At 36.5% G+C, this 20,058-nt stretch overlaps 1 protein-coding gene and 1 pseudogene across 5 annotated transcripts in view; both read left to right on the forward strand.

Annotated features, from left to right (window-relative positions):
* Nucleotides 1-20,058, forward strand: part of ATG10 (autophagy related 10) — a 330,308-nt gene that overhangs the window by 135,115 nt on the left and 175,135 nt on the right. The gene's annotated exons all lie outside the window — the stretch shown is intronic.
* On the forward strand, nucleotides 15,309-17,146 carry LOC109455071 (GTP-binding nuclear protein Ran-like; annotated as a pseudogene).

The following is a 20,058-nucleotide window of genomic DNA, read 5'->3' on the forward strand; positions in this document are numbered from 1 at the left end:
TTCGCGTTTCTTTTCTTAAAACCCTTCACTATTATGTTAATTAGATCAAATTCATATTTTTAAAATGAGTTCTAAAATATCTCCATATTTTATTTTATTCTAGCTTTCAGCACTGTCTTGGTAGAAAACCCACCTTACCCTTCCCATTAATCTCACTGCCCTGCTGAATTTCATACATTGGTTATTTGTGCAACTATCTTTATCTTAAATGTCTTATTATGAAAAATTTCAAGCATATAAAAGTAAATAGAATAGTATAATAAATTACCATGTACCTATCGCCCAGCTCCCACAATTATCAATTCACAGCCAGGAACATAAAGCCAGGAACATTAAAGCATCTGTGGCAAATATGAAGTGATGTAATATATCTCAGTTTAATTAACTTGGCTTTTTTTTTTTTTCTCCCCATATGTCTTAAAATTATGCGTTATTCAAGTTCACTCTAAATTTATTTATCATTAGATATTAAAATTAATGAATTAACTCAGGAAAAGACTCAAGAGACATAAAATATTATTTCTACAAATTTTATTTATTTTAAAAATTATGATAAAATACACATAACATAAAATTTACCACATTAACCATTTTTAAGTGTACAGTTCAGTAAAATTAAGTACAGTGGAACCAAGTTCCAGAACTTTTTTTGTCTTGGAGAATTGAAACTTTGTACCCATTAAACACTAACTCCTCATTTCTCCCTCCCCTGCACAACCACCATTCTACTTCCTGTCTGTATGAATTTGACTACTCTAGGTATCTTATATAAGTGGTATCATATAGTATTCATCTTTTTGTGACTGGCTTATTTGTTTAGCATAATTAGTCTTCCAAGTTCATCCATATTTCTACAAATTTTGATTTAGGACTTTGTGAAGTAAAGAGCTAAACAGAGAATTGGGAGTGGATTTCTGTTAGATGACAACATCTTGAATTACACAGCCTTCTTCTGTTAAGAGATTTCATTTGTTTCTGAAGCACAACATTATTAAAGAGGATTAAAAATGCTTTCTATATATATATCAGACAGGACTAGTTCTTCACCATGTCTCACATGTGCTGATAATATAAAACCCAAGTGAATATTTCTATCAGAAACATAATCAAATTACAGTAAATAATGGAATTAATGTTAAGTAGTTACTTTGCCTACGCGTTCACTTTGGTGGTTTTTATACATCAAATTGTTGGAAGTAATGATTTTTATTTCAAAGGTGAAATCTTAAATATCTACTTAAATCGTTTGATCCTGTGTATAAAATTTGATTAGATAGATTGTTTGCTAAAATTTTAGTGACAATTTTAAGGTTTACTAAAGGAAATAGACATGTCCCACAGGTTTCTTAAGTATAATGTTGCTTTATGTGCGTAACAAATACATTTGTTGGTTTTAAATACTTAATTGTTCCTTAACTTTTATTCTTCTTCCTACAGCTTATTTAAAAATTTTTAATATATCTCTGTATTAATAATCCTTTTTCAGGGGGTTGTGAGCATGTTACTGCTATTAGTTTTAGTGTAATGCTGTATTTGCTTAAGCCATCTACAGGGAGTTAATGAAATATCATTTCTGGCCCCAAATGCCACAAGATAAAGATTAAATATATTGTACTCATATAGTCTCTTGATTAGACTAAATAGATTTTGTTTTTAATTTATCTTTGGAGATTAGGAGAAAAATGCACTTAAAGCAGCATGCTGTGTTTTTGTAATAAACATTGAATCAGAGTCAGTTACACTAGATTTTTCATTCATAATTTATTGTGTGTTATGATATGATTTGTCACTTAAGCATATGCAAATCTTAAGCAATCATTTTAAGAAGAACAGGTTGTGTCACTTGTGAATTAAATATTTTAATGCCGTTTTTAAAGATTATCAAGCGTATTAGAGAAACAAAAGCTATAATACTTTATAAACTTATAAATTAAAACTTAAATAATTACAGTAATTGTGTACTTTTAACAATTAAAAACACATTCCTGCCTAACAGTGATGTTTGGGTTCGCTGGGCAGGCTGACAGGCTGTATTTCAAAAAGCCTTGTAGGAAGTTATCTTTACACTGGTGAGTTTATCAAGCCCAGGATCTGACCCTCAGGTACAGAGAGATCAGAATGGAGTTGTCTCTCAAAGATGGGTCCATACCAAGTAATGTCATATATACCGTGTTTTCCCCAAAATAAGACCTAGCTGGATAATCAGCTGTAATGCGTCTTTTGGAGCAAACATTAATATAAGACCCTGTCTTATTATATTGTGTTATGTTATGTCATATGCTATGCTATGCTATGCTATGCTATGCTATGCTATGCTATGCTATGCTATGCTATGCTATGCTATGCTATGCTATGCTATGCTATGCTATGCTATGCTATTCTACCCGGTCTTATATTATAGTAAAATAAGACTAGGTCTTATATTAATGTTTGCTCCAAAAGATGCATTACAGTTGATTGTCCGGCTAGATCTTATTTTCGGGGAAACATGATATATATATATATATATATATATATATATATATATATGCACACATATATATGCACACATATATATACACACATATATATGTGTGTGTGTGTGTATATATATATATATATATATATATATTTATATAATTTTTATAGTAACTGTAAATAGAATTGTCAAATGAACTGGAATGTTCCTGTTATCATGGTGATTCATTTTTGTTTTGTAGGTGAGCAAATCATAATCATGTGAGCACAGAATGAGTACAAATTCTCATGTGTAGTTGTATGAATGAAATATTTGATGACATAATCTAAGGGTGACATCATATGAGGTATGACTAAGCAATACGGTGAATGCTTAAATAAAAAACTACAGTAAAAGACATATTACCATTAATCCCCTTCAAAATACTCCCCCTCACTTCAAACACACTTATCCCATTGTTCTTGCCATTTTCTGAAGCAGTTCTGGGAGTCCTTTATCTTGAGTGTCTTTAGTTGTGCTGTCGTGGCTGCCTCAATGTCCTGAATTATTTTGACTTTGGAGAAGAGCCAGAAGTCACCTGGTGCCAGGTCGGGTGAATAAGGTGGATGAGGACACACTGTACTGTTTTTATTTGACAGAAACTGCTATATACTAGAAGCAATGTGTGACACAGAGCATTGTCATGATGGAGGAGGATTTACGGCACACTTTAAAACACACCTTCTTTCAATTGTAGCTCACACCACCAGACTGACTGCACCGAACAAGCTGAAACTTGTCACACACTGTTACTAAGGTTCAACTTGCTGCTCTCTATAGTGAAGATCCCTGCCTTTCCGTTGGATGGCACTCAGCAGCAGCATTCACCGTATTTTTTGACCACAACAGAAAGGCTCTGTGTCACACATTGTGTCTGGTATGGCAAATTTCTGTCAAATGAAAACATTACAGTGTGTCCTAATCCACCTATTCACCAGATCTAGCACCGTGTGACTTCTGGTTCTTCCCCAAAGTCAAAATGACCATGAAAGATAAACATTTTGAATCGATTCAGGACATTGAGGCAGCCATGACAGCTAAACTAGAGACCCTCATGAAAAAGGACTTCCAGAACTGCTTCAGAAAGTAGCAAGAGAGATGGGATAAATGTGTTCAAAGAGAGGGCAAGTATTTTGAGGGGGATTAATGGCAGTGTGTCTTTTATTCTAATAATTTTTTCTTTAATACAAACATTCACTGTATTGTTTGCTCATACCTCATACATCTTGCCCTGTAGTAGGGTAGTCTTACTATCGGGTCCAAGTAGTTTAAAGTCTGTAGGGTAAGACTCTCACATTGAACAGTGTAATGGATATTGCCAATGTTTCTTTCATTCATTTTTTTAAGTATTATGACTGACCAATCTCTCACTTGGTTGCCATCAGATTATAGTCAAATCTTGCAGACTGAGACTAAATTCTCTCTTTAGGACAATTTGCTTATCTGCTCAGATCTATTATGAGTTAATTTCATAGTTGAACTTGGAAAATGCTTTTTTCCAAAGCTTTAGAAAAGGCCTTCAACTACAGACAACAATTATTATGATTGTGAATGTTTGTAAAAATAGAAAATAATCATCAAAAAAATCACAATATCCTAATATAATGTGGTTGCTTTGCTGAATTTCCCTCATTTACAGGCTTTCATTTTTAGGTACTGTTAATGCATAAACAAATGTTGCTGTATTTCCCAATTGGGATTTTAATGGTAGTTTCTTTTAAATTATAAATTTGGAATGAAATTACATATCTACAACATTCTCTTCCTTTCAGGAACACCATAGGTGTTCACTTGAAGGATTGATTTTGCTAGGTATGTTTTGTAATTGATTACCTGAATGAATTGTCTTAGCACTTCTAGTACTTTTTAAAATAATTCTTTGTTGCTTTCCATGTCATCTGACACTGTGAAAATATGGTTTCATGTCCAATATTTTTGGCTTCATTTTGGTCACATTGTGTTAGTTACAATTTCTAGAACAAATTGTGTGCTGTACTTGTTTTACAGCTTCCTTTTATGCTCATGACAGTTGTATAATTATACAAGGCCGTCTTATTTCCTTCATTCTGTATCAAGATAACTTGAATAAATTAATATGTTTAGCCACCAAGATAACAATTGGCTTGGCCAAGTATGAGCTAGAACTAGAGCAAGAACCCAGGTCATTGGACCACTGCTGTCCCATATTTCTATATACTCCTTATCTTTTTCTAAACAATAGATTTTGCACAAAGTTTAATTACATAAGCAATTTCATAGGTTAGAGTTCTGCAGAACTCAAGTTCAACATGATCAAAACTGAGCTCATCATCTTTCAACCTCCTCTTAGTTGAATTCTTTGCATTAGTAGCCATCTTTCTGGCTCAGGCTATGAACCTGAAGGCTTTTACATTTCTCTGTCTCCTCAATACGTAGATCTCATGGATCATTATATCAGTTTATTCCACCTATAACAATCTTTCAGATTGGCTTACCTCTGTATCCTCTCCCTTGTTTTTCCATTGCCACTGTCTTGGTTTAGGCCATTATTTCTGTTTTCTGTCTCTAATCTTGCCCTCTGCCAACCTGTCTTGCACCCTGCCAAAGTGATTTTATTGTAAAATGCAAATCCAATCTACTACTCCCTGGTTAAAATCCTTTAGTGATTCTCCATGATTTCAGGACATAGTATAGGTTCCTTAGCTAAGCATACACAGCTCATGCCTTAAAAAGATGTATTCTTTGGACTCTGGCTTCTTTCTCTCAATGTTACATTTATGTACAGCTTTGTGGCCAGTGATTGGTCAGAGGCTATGCTCAAATGTCCTGAGCTATTAAGACCTCCACTCTTCCTGAAGGATGTTTGCGTGGGTTGGGGAGCACATCCATGGTTCCGGCAGATTCCTAGTCTGCCCTGCCTTCCAATGTCTGCCTTCCAGTGTCTGTCCTCTGTGCTTGCATGCAGCCCTACCATCAGTGCAGGATATGAGGACAGTCTGGTTTCCCCTGGACATGTAGGTGGAAGACAGCCAGGGTTGTTCGCTGAGTTCAAGCTGCTCTGTGGATCTCTCACTTTCAGGATCTCTCTATTTCCTTTCTGGTTTTGTTGCTGGTTGGTTGATGGGACCAACAGAGATGGCTTCCTCAGACTTGCTAATGGTGATGCTGCTGAACAGCATATTTTCACATTGGGCTTCAGTTCAATTGAGGCTCTCTGGCCATGAAGCTGTCTCAGTCTGTGGTCCAAGGAGAGCCCCCACCCTGACCACCCGGGTGGGACGGCAGTAGCCCCAGACACGAGAGCCACAGACTCCCAGTGTTCTCACCCAAATTTCAACAGTGTTTCATGAATAAGTGCTTCTTAATATGTTATTTGACTTTGGTAGCTTGCCAGATCCCTGAAATAGTTGTTTTGAACAATTTTTAACAGTTTAAAACTGTTTTTTTGGAGAAGAGGATTTGAAGTGTTGCCTACTGGGGCCACACGGTGATTTTCATTTGCATTTTCCTGAAAACTAGTTCATTTGTACACCTTTTCATATGTTTATAGTTATTTGGAAGTTTCTTTTGTGATTTGTACAGTTAAGCCTTTTGCCTATAATTATTATGTATTTTTTCAAGATAAATTAAAGCATCACATCTCTTAGATAGGCGACCTTGACCCCCAAGTTTGGCCTAGATTCTCCTTCTCTGTATTGCTGTACAGTTGACTGTATAGTTCTGTGTGGTGATTATCTGTGTACTTTCCTGATTCCCCATAGTAGTCTGAAAGCTCCTTGACTGCAGGGATTTTGCTTCTATATCCTTGGTGCTCAGCAGAGTATGCCTCCTGTATGCATTTGCTTAGTTGGATTAAAATCATGTAAACCACAAAGAGTTCTGCCAAAGTTTTTATTTGTGTACATACATTTAGTTGTATTGCATTTCATTGTATAATGTATATTTGAAATAAGTGGGTCATTGACTAGTGTTTAAAAACCTATTTGTTTTAGAAGAATTTTCATTAAATAGTAAAATTCATTTTTACTGGAATGAGCCAGTGGGTCCAATATTATTATGTGATGCCATCAGTGACCTCTAAGTTCATTGGTAAATTCTTTGATCTTTTAGTAGCAATTGATGGGATTGACCATTCTTTTCTCCATGATATACTTCCTGCATTTGATGTTCCCACTCTCTGGTTTACGTTTTATTAGGTTGGTGCAAAAGTAATTGCGGTTTAAAAGTTTAAAAATAATTGCAAAAACTGCAATTACTTTTGCACTAAGCTATTATATTACTCTCCACTTCTTTTCAGTCTTCTTTGATGTTTGTTTTTCTTTTTTCCACAACCTCATAACATTAGTGCCTAAGCTGTCCTATGTCTTATCTTCTTCTCTAGCTAGTCTCGTGACCATGGAGGTTATCATTTAAATTGCGTCAAATGCAAATTACTCCCAATTGTATATCCCCTGCCCAGACTGCTCTCTTGAATTCCAGATTCATAAGGCCAACTTCTTGACATTTCTACTTTGATGTCCCCTCTTAGGTCCTAAAGTCAACATGTTCAAAATTAAACTCCTAATCTTGCCCCTCCCAAACTTGCTCACCCTATTCCATCCAAATTAACCTCCTCTCAATTGGTGGCAACTCCATTTTTCCAGTTGTTTCAGCTGCTGGAGTTATTCTTCTCTATTTCTCTCATACCCCATATCCATCCGATCCATTCAGATACCCTGTTACCTCCACCTTCATAATATCCGGAATCAGACCATTTCTCATCTCCCTCGCTACCACACTGGTACAAACCACCATCAACTCTTACTTCACCTTCAGTTTCCCTTCTTTTCATTCACAACACCAGGCACACTGACTTCCTTGCTGTTCCTCAAACATACCAGACAAACACTTCTGCCTGGGGGCCTCTGAATTGGCTGGCCTCTCTGCTGTCTAGAACACGCTTCTTCCAGGTATGCCTAACTCCCTTCCTCTCCCCACATTCTTCATTTGTTTGCTCATATGTCTCCTTCTTACTGAGGCCTTCCTAACAACCGGATTTAACATTTCAAGCAACCTGGTCCTGCCACCTACTACCCTCACCCCGGCGCTCCTGATTCGCCTTATCCAACTCTACTTTGGATTTTTCCCATATATATTCATCTCCAAGATGCTCTGTAAATTACTTTTTTATTAAGTTTATTTCTTAAATGTCTCCCTGTCCCTGCTTAATCTAAAAGGACAGGTATCTTTGTTTTGTTTGTTGAGATGCCCAAAGCAACTAGAATATCATTGGGTATAAAGTAGGTACACAAATACTTGTTAAATGAATGCTTGAATATCTGATTTTCCAGAAAAAACACATTTATAATTTGTCTGGAGAATTTTATTTGACAAAAAGTTTTATTTGAAAAAGATATGAGAAGCTTTTTAAAAAAGCCAGTGTTCCTCTTCTATCCCTTAATTGATGAGGTAAGATTTGTGAAAACACCATGAAATTTACATAAAAAGTTAATAAGTATCATTCAAATAACCTCTCCAGGGCAGTCTTTTTAATAAAACTGGCATTTCTATAAAAAAGGAATTTTTCTGTAATGATTAGCAGTATAATAGAATTTAATGCAGACTTTACATTTTAAAATAACCAGTAACAGTGTGTTGGGTGGGACCTTTTTATCTTGTTCCAGAGTTGCAGCTAAGGTCCCAAGATGGAGACAAAATACTCTAAGTAACTGATTTTCTATATTTGGGTTGCTATGAATAATCTACTAGCCACTGGGGCCGGAAACCTACCTGCAGAGACTGTTCTGAGGAACTTTTCCTGAAGGACTGGGAACCTCCACCCCAGCTCAATATGAATATAGGACTCCACAGAGAAGTGCAGAGTTAGTAATAAGAAATTATTCGCTTCCTTCCCATAGCCTCCTTCCTTCTCCAAAGGACCACTTGCAAAGAGTATGGGGTGTCTTCATGTAGTCAGGGAGGTCATTTCATTGCCTAATTGGGCATTTGCTTTCCCATGGACTTGCTGATCTGCCCTTTTCTGATGGAGCAGGGCTAAACGGAAGATGAGAGTGATTGAGGGGGGAGTGCTGGGCTGCAAAAGACACTGTTTAATATATTTAATATGGTCACTTGGGAGAGTAGCTAGGTTTGACCTATTTTTCCATTGTCCTGCTCAAGAAGACTCTCAGCCAGGAGGTAAAGGGACCTCAGCAGTGGTAGAGGGTAGATGGTGACTGCCTAGATCAGGTAAATAATCCCAGCGGTGGTCTAACTGCAGGATTCTCTGAAGAGCCCATACAATCCCCCTATGAAAGAGCTGGCAGCTGCATGCTTGCCACATGCAGACACATCGACACCCAGTCAGCGTCAGCCAGAGAAGCAGCAGCAAATAAGGAGAGGCCTGTGACTGCATCCAGTTAAAGCAAGGGGTTGACCCTCCTTCATACTTCCAATTCTTAAGCCAAAGGCTCTTGAAGAAGTAGTGAGGGGCTAGAAGGTTCTCTGAGCAAGACCATGCTTCCTTTCTCCATTCCAAGCTACAGAGCGTACGGGTTGAACTATAGGAAGAAAAGAGCTTCAAATTGATTTATTTGGAGTCTGAAATCTTCAAAATAACAAAGTAATAATAAGATTGAGTCTTAATTATCTGAAGGATTGAGTTTTAATAACTGAAAGCATCTAAAAAGTTATAGGCTGGGACAAAATTGTTTAAACATCCCTAATATGTCAGTTAGGTGTTGTTGCATAATAAGCCGTTGCAAAACTTCGTGGTTTTAACCAACCATTTATTATTTCTCAGAGGCCTACACATGGGCTGGACCCATTCTGCTGATCAGGCTCAGTTGGTGTCTAGAGGGCTTGCTTAGGCATCCACAGTCAGCTGAAGGCTGGCCGGGAGCTGGCTGGTCTAAGATGGCTCCAGTTGGGATGATTCGGTTTGGTTCCATGTTCCAGCAGGCTAGCCTGAGCTTGTTTTCATGGTGGTAGTAAGCGCCCAAGGAAGAAAGCAGAAACACTCAAACACTCTTTTGGACCTCTACTTGAGCTGTTCTTAGGGACCAAGCTCAGCGTCAGTGTGAGAGTACTGCAAAAGGCCAAGGGGATAGGGAGGTATGAAAAGTTGGGTCACTAATGCAGTCAGTCTGCCACACTTACCAGGTGGGAAAGGAGATTCTACACAGGAGAATTAGATACAGTTATTGGAAAAAAATAAAAACATTTCCTACTTGGAAGTGTAGAGACGCCTGAATCAACAAGTTACAATTGGCTTGGACTACTTAGGCTCCTAAGACAGACTGTTTCTACTATCCATTCTTTACAATGTATGAGTTTAACACAAGTCATTTTTTAACGATCCTATTGTTTTCATTTTGGCAGTCACACTGAATATGAATATACATAATCTACATAATCAGTAGATAGGTAGTATCTAAATTTGATGTATCAGGAGAAAGTTGTATACATAAGATGTCCGGAACTTGCAGACGAATGCCTGAAGATAAACAAGGAAAACTGCAAGTGGTTGCCTCTGGGTAGGTTGACCAGAGTATGGGGAGGGGTAAGAAAGGGGCTGCTGGGTTTTTGGTATATGTATGCATTTTAGTGCCATTTGACTTTTTGAACTATGCGTTATATTGCTGTGATAAAATAAGTAATAATTTTTTTTTTTAAAAAGGAAAGTCCAAATCAAAGCACCATCACTGAGCTATTATTTACATATATCTCATTTAATTTAGTCCACACAGTATCTCTACGAGTTAGCTATTAGTATGTCTATTTCCGATGAGACATGTCGGCTTAGAGAAGTTAACTGACTTGTCTAAGCTTGTGTAGTCTTTAGGTAAGGGGCAGGGTCAAGATTGAAACCAAGGTGTGTCAGCTTCCAGAAACTACAGTCTTAACCCCTAACTCATAGTCTAATATTGACTTCATCCACATACTAGTTAGAAGCTGAAATTTAATCTGCTCCATTCCAGAGGCCCACCCTATTATATAGCCAGCACAATGGAATTGGAACGTAAGTATTTTTTTTCCCATTTACAAACTTTAGTTGCTTCTTATCAACATCTAGTCTTGAAATAGAAAAATAGCAGTTGAATAAATTCTTCCAGTGGAAATATGATGAATGTCCAGCATGTATAAATTTGCTCTAAGGAAAAAGATTTTTATTTAATACTTTGCATATTATATCAGACAATTAGATTTCAGATATTGGATTATAGTAGTACATATATTTAGATTTTTCTTAAAAAGTATACTTGTAGTGTAAGGAAAGCATTTACAATTAGAAGTTTCATTGAGAAAAACTGACCTGTTTCCATGAATTTTTGAAGTTATCAATATCCAGCTGTATTATTTTACATTAGGTGTTAAATTTGATACAAACTTCATATACTAATTGCCTTTAGCAGCTGTTGTAGATATTTATTGCAAAATGTCATTGAAAAGACAGACTTAATATATTAGTTTAGTACACATGGTGATTTAAAGATTAGAATATGTTAAATAAACTGTGTCAGAAATTATAAATAAACTAAAATGAGTAAAATTATCCTTAAATTGCTAGACAAGTCTTCACATTTAATGTTACATTAATGAGCTTTGTACAGAGACTGTTTAGAATAAAATCCTTTTTCATCAGATGTTGCACATATGCTTTCACTGTTTGTTTTTCTTCAAAGTAAAACTTAATGAAACAGCTAATAAAACCCAATTTTACTCCTGATTCTTGAAAGAAACAAGCCCTTGAAGTGCACCCACTGTTTATTCTTTTGCACTGGTTTTTGCTACTTTTCAGCGTGTAAATTTTCCAGTAATGAAAAACAGTCAAAGCCGTAAACCTTTCCTTCCAAGTCTTATAAACCCAGCTTTTATTTCTTATTTGTAAAGCGATTGCACAATGGAGACATGCTTTGCACACATACAGAGAAGTTTGTTCTCAGATCTTCCTGTTCACCTCCTGCTGGCTTCAGGAGGGCGGAGTGCATGTGCATTTAAATAGATCTTTATTATGTAAATAATCAAGAACCAGAATAGGGGTTTTAACTACCCTAAAAAAACAACGAAAAAAAACATACACACACAAAAAAAACCTGAGAGGTTCAAAGTGAAGGGCACCTATGAGACTCCTAGACCCTGTTACTCTCATAAACCCGAAAGCATATTTAGGTTGGTGAATAGCTTATGAAAAAGGATAAGCTTCCATGAATTAGAAATCTATACATGGCAGATATGTATGTACCCGAAGTGACTTTTTCACTAACCATAGCATATGATGTTCTGTATCTTCCTGCTTCTTTATGGAGAGGATTGACTCTGACAACAGGGTGAAGGTGGATATTTGGGTTGGGATGAGAAAGGCAGTATTGCTCAACCTGTGGTCCTCGATTGGTACCAGTGAAGGAGACAGGGACAGAAATTGAAAAGGAGTGCTTAAAAACTTGTAAGCAATTTGACAGAGTAGTTTTATATCTGTCAAACATAATGTAAAATGGATACTGATAATGGGGGAGGCTGTGTATGTTGGGGGCAGGTGGTATATGAGCAATTTCTGTACCTTCCTCTCAACTTTTCTGTGAACCCAAAACTGCTCTGAAAAAGGAAATTTTTATTTTTCTTTCTTTTCTTTTCTTTTTTTTTTAAGTCGGGGCTTGTATTTTGTGTGTTTTGGATTTTTTTAAATTTCATTTTTTCCTAGTAATTCATTTTTAGTGTTTTTCACAAAAGTATGTCTACGACAGATTGGAAATAAAAATCCTGATCTTTCACCACAGATGGTTTGAAAAGCATTTGATCTAGGATGAGATTTTCAAATGTTGATTTATGTCCCTTTGCTCCATTATATAACATTACCTATTAAAATTTGAATAAAGAGAAAAGATCATCATTTATAATTCTAAGACCCTGAGTGGTTAATAAACTAAGGGTTTGGGTAGTAGACCCTGAAGTGGAAATACTCTGTGTTTCCCATTAAGGGCAGGTCCATATGCTCTAGTGACCAGTGAGTGAGAGCTGGTGTTGACATTCTCATAAGCAAATCAGAATGTCAGACCAGGATTTGCAGTGGGCTGTTGCCAAATTGAGATTTTTAAAAATTGGGCAGGCTTTAGGTGGAGGACAGGGAGGAAAACAGAAAGCTAAGTTATGTGCTTTGGCACTTTGGCAGGGTTAAGAACTTTGGACCACCACTGGACATTGCGAAGGCCTTGACGACAAAGTAGAGGTAGAAATGGGAGCACATCAATGACAAGTTTCATTTACTTCTCGGATTTACCTAGCGTAGCTCAGTGCTACTAAAAATCACTATGAGGCATGCCTCTTTGGTGTACATTTTATTCATTGTTGATACCTGGACCAGCAATCAGAATATAAAGTTGAGATTTATGTGTTATACAACCTTGAGTCATAAAAATGTTCATGAGTCATAGACTTAGAGGTTTAGAGTTAGAAGGTCATATAATTCAACTTGTTCCAGATACTGCTTCTATTAAGGCTGCTTACAATGCATTAGCTGTTTTGTAGCCACTCTGTGAGTTCTGCTCATGAGGGTGGAGTGTGCTGAAAGGGAGATACACTATGTATAGTATAGCATTGAAAAAGCAGAGGTTCCAATCCACGGCTGAGGAAGGATGAGATTTACTCAGAGGATTGTCCAAGAACATCCTAAGTTTGGGAGAGAGAGACAAGACGCTGATCAGGGAGAAAGCTGGATGTTGAGTACTAGATCAGAGCTTCCTAATTGCTATGCCATGTCACATTGCTGTGCTATGAACAGGCTACAGTTGGGTTCAAGATACTAATGGTCATAGCTCATTAACAGTGTTTTGGACAGCCATTCAGAAATTTACAGTAGTTGCCATGATATTTGAGCACTGTTTGAATGGCTCCATATGTAAACTCCTTAAATTTACTTATTATTTTGGTCCAAAAAGTTTTTGGTATGGCACCTGTGGCCAGAAAGTTTTCTGTAGTCGCCATATCACATAGTACCTACCCTTGACATTGGACCTTGAATCATTGTTTGATTATACACTTGTGACATCCTTATCATCAGTAAGGCTTTTTTCAATTTTTGAAATTGTGTGAAATATATATAATATAAAATGTACCATTTCAACCATTTAAATTAAAATAAAAAAAAATATATAAAAAATACGTGACATAAAATTTACCGTATTAACTCATTTTAAGTGGTTCAGTTCAGTAGTACAGTTCAGTAGTATTAAATACATTCATCTTGTTATGCAACCATCACCACTATCTTTCTCCAGAATGTGTTTGTCTTAGTAAATTGAACCACTGTAACCATGAAACAACTCTCCTTCACCCCAGTCTCAGGCAACCACCATTCTACTTTATGTTTCTATGAACTCTAGATATATCATATAAGTGGAATCATATAATATTTGTCCTTTTATTACTAGCTTATTTCACTTATCATAATGTCTTCAAGGTTTATGCATATTGTAGCATGTGTCAGAATTTCCTTCCTTTTTAAGGCTGAATAATATTCTTGTGTGTGTGTGTGTGTGTGTGTGTGTGTGTGTGTGTGTGTATGTATGGCATATTTTACTTATCTACTTATCTGTGGATGGATATTTGGGTTACTTCCAGCTTTAAAATTTTTGTTTTTTAATGCATGCAAAATATTTCTATTTTAATTTCAATTTCATTTTCTATTTTCATTGTCATCATTATTTTAGCATTTTCCTGACTTAGAACTTACATATGATTATTTTTATCACTTTTATTACCATTTTCTAATAGTAGGTGTTGCTAAGTAAAACAGTGATTTTGCTACTTCTTGATTTATGTACTTACTTTAGTTTTTGACTTTGTTTTAACAATTAACCAAAGTCACATTCTTATAGAATTTTGTAATGAATTATTATTTGTTTTCAGAAATTAAAATACATTTATTTTTAAAAATCAAGTAATAATTGAATAAAATTTAACAAAGTTGATTCATTAAAAGACTTTCTAGCTTCATAAAATAAATTTATCAAAATATTTTTAATCATACACCAGTGTATGCATTATGTATATTTGATGAATATTTCAAAGTTTTAATTTTTGGAGTAAACAAAAATCAATGGTTAATTGTTTGAATTTTCATGAACTTCTGAAACATTTTAATGAACACAGAAGATCCCCCACTCTTTTAAATAGATTTTATGTAGTTTTAAAAGCCTATAGGCCCCATTAATTTTTTATAATGAAAAAGACTTAAATTTTACAGATACTGTACTTACTTTTTGATCTTAATGGAGAACTTCATTAAAGCTGGAAAGCTATCAGTTTCATAGACAAGCACAGTATCAAAAAAAATTGAAGTCACTAGTTAGGTAATGAAATGAAAATCATCTCAAACTTGGATGTGTGTGCTCAGTAACTTTTTTCCTCTCGTCCTAAATTAGCCTCACTGGCAGGAAAACTTATCAGATGAAGACAAAGTACTGAGCAAAATACACTGGCACCTTACCACAAAAATTCATCCTGTTCAGGAAAAGACTGGAATGTTTTTAAGTTTGGCAAAAGCAACAGAAAAAAAAACACCAAAGCTCTTTTTGAGATTGGTGCTAACAATAAGCTTTTTCAGTTTATTTAGATTAAGCTAAATAAACCAGTGACAAGGTCACAACATTAAAAGCTGAGACCAAACTGCCTCACACAAGGACGGAAGCCCTCATTTTACCAGCCAGTCTAGAAATTGAGACCGATAAATCAAAAGAGATGGAAAAGGTAGCACTGTCAAATAATACTTGTAAATGTATTGATGATGTGTCATATGACATAAAGACAACAATAATCCAGATTGTTATTAAATCAAACAAGTATTTATTTCAGATTGATGCATCTACCCATGTTAGAAACTGCCAAATTCTAGCACAATTAGAAGTCCTAAAGAGACATGCTGGGAAGAATATCGGTTCTCTGTAAAGAAGTACTCAAACGATATACGGGGGATGAAATACTGAAGATGGTACATTCATACCTTGAAACAAATAAGGTGCTATGGAAACAAGCTTGAATTTGTGTGCTGATGGAGTGACTGCAATGAAAAGAAGGTGTACCGGCTGCACGTCAGGAGTTGTTGTGAAAACACCGAGATTCAAATACTACGATGTTTTATTCACAGAGAAATTCTGTTGTATAAAAGTTTGCCTGTGTATGAGTTTCACATCGTCTGATGTATCTAAATGGAGAATTGAATATAACCGAAGCTGCTTCGCTCACGTCAGTTTTCAGCTTTGTGTGTACAAATGGGATTGGAATACAACTTTCCACTGTTTCAAACTGAAGGGCTGTAGATGTCTAAAGAGAATTTTGTCAAAATTTTATGATCTGGAAGGAGAATTAGAGCCTTTTTGATAAACAATTCTTATTTTGAAGACTTGTTAAAAGGTAATTATTTGCTTGAAAAAATATCATAATTAGCTGAACGAATGAACCTAATAGAAAATTGCCAGGACCTCATGATAACGTATTCACATGTACTGATAACATTTATGGGTTCAAGGCGAAAATTGGGCCTTGGAAATGTGGGGCTTAAAAAGATCCACTTGCCTCAGTCAGATGGGCCCAGAGATGCTTCTGGAAGTAACATCACAATGGCTGCTCAAGGAGAACCCCAAGTTCAGTTCAAACTTCTATTGGTTGGTGATGGTGGGACTGGAAGAACTGCATTTGTGAAACATCATCTGACTAGTGAATTTGAGAAGTATGTAGCTACCTTGGGTGTTGAGGTCCATCCCCTTGTGTTCCATACCGACAGGGGACCTATGAAGTTCAATGTAAGGGATACAGCTGGTCAGGAGAAATTTGGTGGATGGAGAGAGCTGGCTATTATATCCAAGCCCAGTGTGCCATTATAGTGTTTGATGTAACTTTGAGATTTACTTACAAGAATGCACCTAACTGAAATAGAGATCTGGTACGAGTATGTGAAAACATCCCCTTCCTGCTGTGTAGCAACAAAGTGGCTATTAAGGACGGGTCTGGAGGGGGGTGGGGGGGGAAGTGAAGGCAAAGTCAGTTGTCTTCCACCAAAAGAAGTACTATGACATTTCTGCCAAAAGTAACTACAACTTTGAAAAGCCCTTCCTCTGATTTCCTAGAAAACTAATTGGAGAACCTAACTTGGAGTTGGTTGCCATTCCTGTTCTTGTCCCACCAGAGGTTGTCATGGACCCCGCTCTGGCAGCGCCGTACCAGCATGACCTCGAGTTTTCTCAGACAACTCTCCTGGACAAGGGTGATGACCTGTGAGAAAGTGAAACTGGAGCCCAGCATCAGAAGTCTAGTTTTATAGGCAACTGTCTTGTGATGTCTGTGGTGCACTGTGTTTGCCACTTTATTACATAGCTAAGTAGACATGTGCTTACCCTTTGGCATGCTAAAGGAGACGAATGGGCTTTGGAGTGAATATGGCAGTTAAAAAAAAAAAAAGCCTTCATTTTTTGGACCTGCATACTTAGCTGTTTTGGAACGCAGTTGTTTTCTTATTGAGTTTCAAATATAAAACTGCTATAGTCACATCACAATATTCAGTGGTAAAATCTTGTTTGTTACTGTCATTCCAATTCGTTTTCATTTAGAAACAGCATAAAGTTGTATCTAAAATATCTAAAAATAATTCACTTGTGGTGTTTACTCTATGTCATGGTTTGAACAATAAAGAATGATTATTAAGACAAGTAGAGCAACATCTTGTGTACTTAAGGGAAAGTTGCATCATTGGTTTGAAGTGTATGATTTCAGTTGTATTCACAATTTATTCATATTCTCATAAGAAATTTTCACATTACATTTGTCGATGAAGGTAAAAGAATATGTGTTTGATTTACTGAATGATGGCACTTTTGAAGTATAATTTAGATTTGAATTATCCGTATTCTGATTAATGGTGAGAAAGGTGTTTCCATCATTTGGAGAAAAGTGATAAATACTCTTCTCTATAGAAACAGAAAGATTAGCCTAGGGCTGGGGTTAGGAATGGGGATTGACTGAAATGATTATATAATATTACAAAAATGTATTTAAGATTTTTTTCACAAAGTCTCATATAACCACCACCAAATCTCCTCCACTTTACTCCATTATGCTTTTCAAATATGAATTTTTATGTCTGTCATGTTGTGAAAAGGGTTAGGAAGCAGTGGCCTGAATCGTATGACAATTTGGAAGGCTGAGGCAAGAACGTTAACTGTGACAGGTCCCAAATTCAATAACTAAGAGATTTCAGAGAATGGAGTAGAAAGCAAGGGTTGGAAGAGGGTCAAGGTTCAGGAAACATATTTACTAACTGGGATAGAGCCTGCTGTACCTTATGTCTTAACTGAGGTGGGGGTTAAGAGCCAGCAGTAGTGAGACGTGTAGGTGGATAATGAGCCAAACTGAGCCAAACTGAGTTGGATTAAGCCAAATCGCTGTTCAGGTGGCCTCTGAATTACATAGAGGAAGTAAGTCCTGGGAGGAAAAATAGGTTATCCTAGCCTTCTCTAATTCACTTATGGGAATTGATCAAAGTAAGTTAACTCTTGAAGAAGAAACCTATTTTTTTGAAAAAATACTCATAAGCAATTATTTTGTGTCAGACTCTATGTGTTTCGTATGTATTAACTCGGTTTTTCCTCACACTGATTGGTAATCGTAATCGTTCTTATCCCCACTTTACAGATGAGATAACTGAGGTCACACTTATTACTATTCATGGCAGAGCTGGGATATGAACTCAGGCAGTCTGTGTACTTGACTCGATGCTATACTGCTCTTCAAGTCCGTGGTAATGCTAACCACCCATTGCCTTCTAAACTCACACTGCTGGTCCCAAGGCAGACTGTTCCTATGGCCTGGGAGGATGTGACCTAAATGCATGCTTCATACACGTATAGTAGGGTCTCCTCCTAGACTAAGCCTCTGATGTTGCTGGGCCCCACTTCAGTTGCTTATTTGGAGGAAAGCTGAAGAATAGAGTCTGATCTTAAAATGTTAACAGAACATGTACTCTGCAGCAGCCAATCATTCATGTCGCTGTGCTTTAGAATATGGTGGCCACTACCCAGATGTGGTTTATTCAAATTGAAATTTAAATTAAGTAAAATAAAATAAAACAAAAAATTTGGTTCCCTAGTTGCATTAGCCACATTTCAAGTGGCTACTGCCTTGTTTTGGACAGCACAAAGAACATTTCCATCATCATAGCTAGTCTTATTGTCCAGTAGCATTCTCACTGGTCTAAGTCCACTACATCAAAATTGAGCGCTCATTTCCTATTGGTTGCTAACTCCTCAGGTTGCCTTACCTCAGTGGTTGGCCCCACTGATTTTGTCATTCCTCAGATTGTAAAAGACAGCAATAGCAGAAAATAATAGATTTTTGTGGTCATTAGTTGCTGGTTCATACAAGATTTGCTTTCTTAAAACAGTTCTGCAATACTGTTGACCTTGCTCTCCTTACTTTATCCTGCAAGTGTAACAATTACACTGAGTTCTAAGAAATCCCTACATGACAACCTGTCACACTTTGGCTTCTACTGAACTTGAAGTTATCTAGAGCTCTTGGTGGCTTTAAAAGGGTGCATTACTGTTAAGCAAGAGCTCTTATATCTGTGTAGTGGGGTTCTTGAGCCTAATTTTAGGATTTTATTTTTATTCACAGTGAGTTTCATCTCATTTTTGCCTGTTAAAACTGAGTGTTGTTTTTTTTTAAATTTTTTATTGAATCTTGATTTGATCACCATTATTATTATTATACTCAGCTTTGATAAGCATACCTTTGTAGATTGACCGGAAAAAAAGTCCTGTCAAACTAATCTCTTGTTTCCTTTTGAGAAGGTGACCAGATTGGCATGATGGCGCAGAAACAGTGAGTTTAATCTCAACCTAATCATTTAGAATGTTTTCAGGGGCAGGCAGTTAGGCTACTAAGGACTGCAGAAATCATATCAAATTTGAAAAACCTGAAAATACTTAAGCTGGAGGAAAAATAGACTATTTTTATAGTCAAAGGACTGTGCTGAGTGAGCAGTGTTGATCAGAAGGAGAATTTATTGTTATCAGAGGAAGTTATCAAGGTTAGTTATGAGAAATATAGTGCTGTTAGTGTTCAGGGGAACACACATAGGTTCCCAAGACCTTGGAGCAGCACCACATAAAAAGGGGTAACTGCAGGATATTTTCATTCTTGTGACCACAAAAGTGAAGTGAGCCAAAAAACACAGTGGGAATTAAACGAAGTAGGGTTAAGTTTTCATTAAAGGCTGTGCCTTGCTTTCACCACTCCTGGTTGCCCCGGCAACCAGGCTCCCTTGAATGCTAATGACATTATAATGAGAAAAAAACACATGCAAATGCAGTAAATAGTAATTAGAAGCAGAGCCATACATGGAGTAGTGAGTTCCACCTTGGGAAGATTTGGGGAGGAGCTGGTGAAGGGCTTGTACTGAAGACAAAGAGGTGATGATGAAACAAAGACTTGGGGTTATGCATAAAAGAGTTGAGTCTGCAGAGAGTACACTGTAACATTTGTCTCCTGCAAATACCTGTTGTTTCTTCAAGCAGAATTTACACGAAATCGGAAGCCATACAGTTGTACGACCT

This window comes from Rhinolophus sinicus, chromosome 3 (assembly GCF_057876585.1).
Source record: "Rhinolophus sinicus isolate RSI-liver-muscle chromosome 3, RSI-T2T, whole genome shotgun sequence".
In the NCBI taxonomy this organism is placed as follows: domain Eukaryota; kingdom Metazoa; phylum Chordata; class Mammalia; order Chiroptera; family Rhinolophidae; genus Rhinolophus; species Rhinolophus sinicus.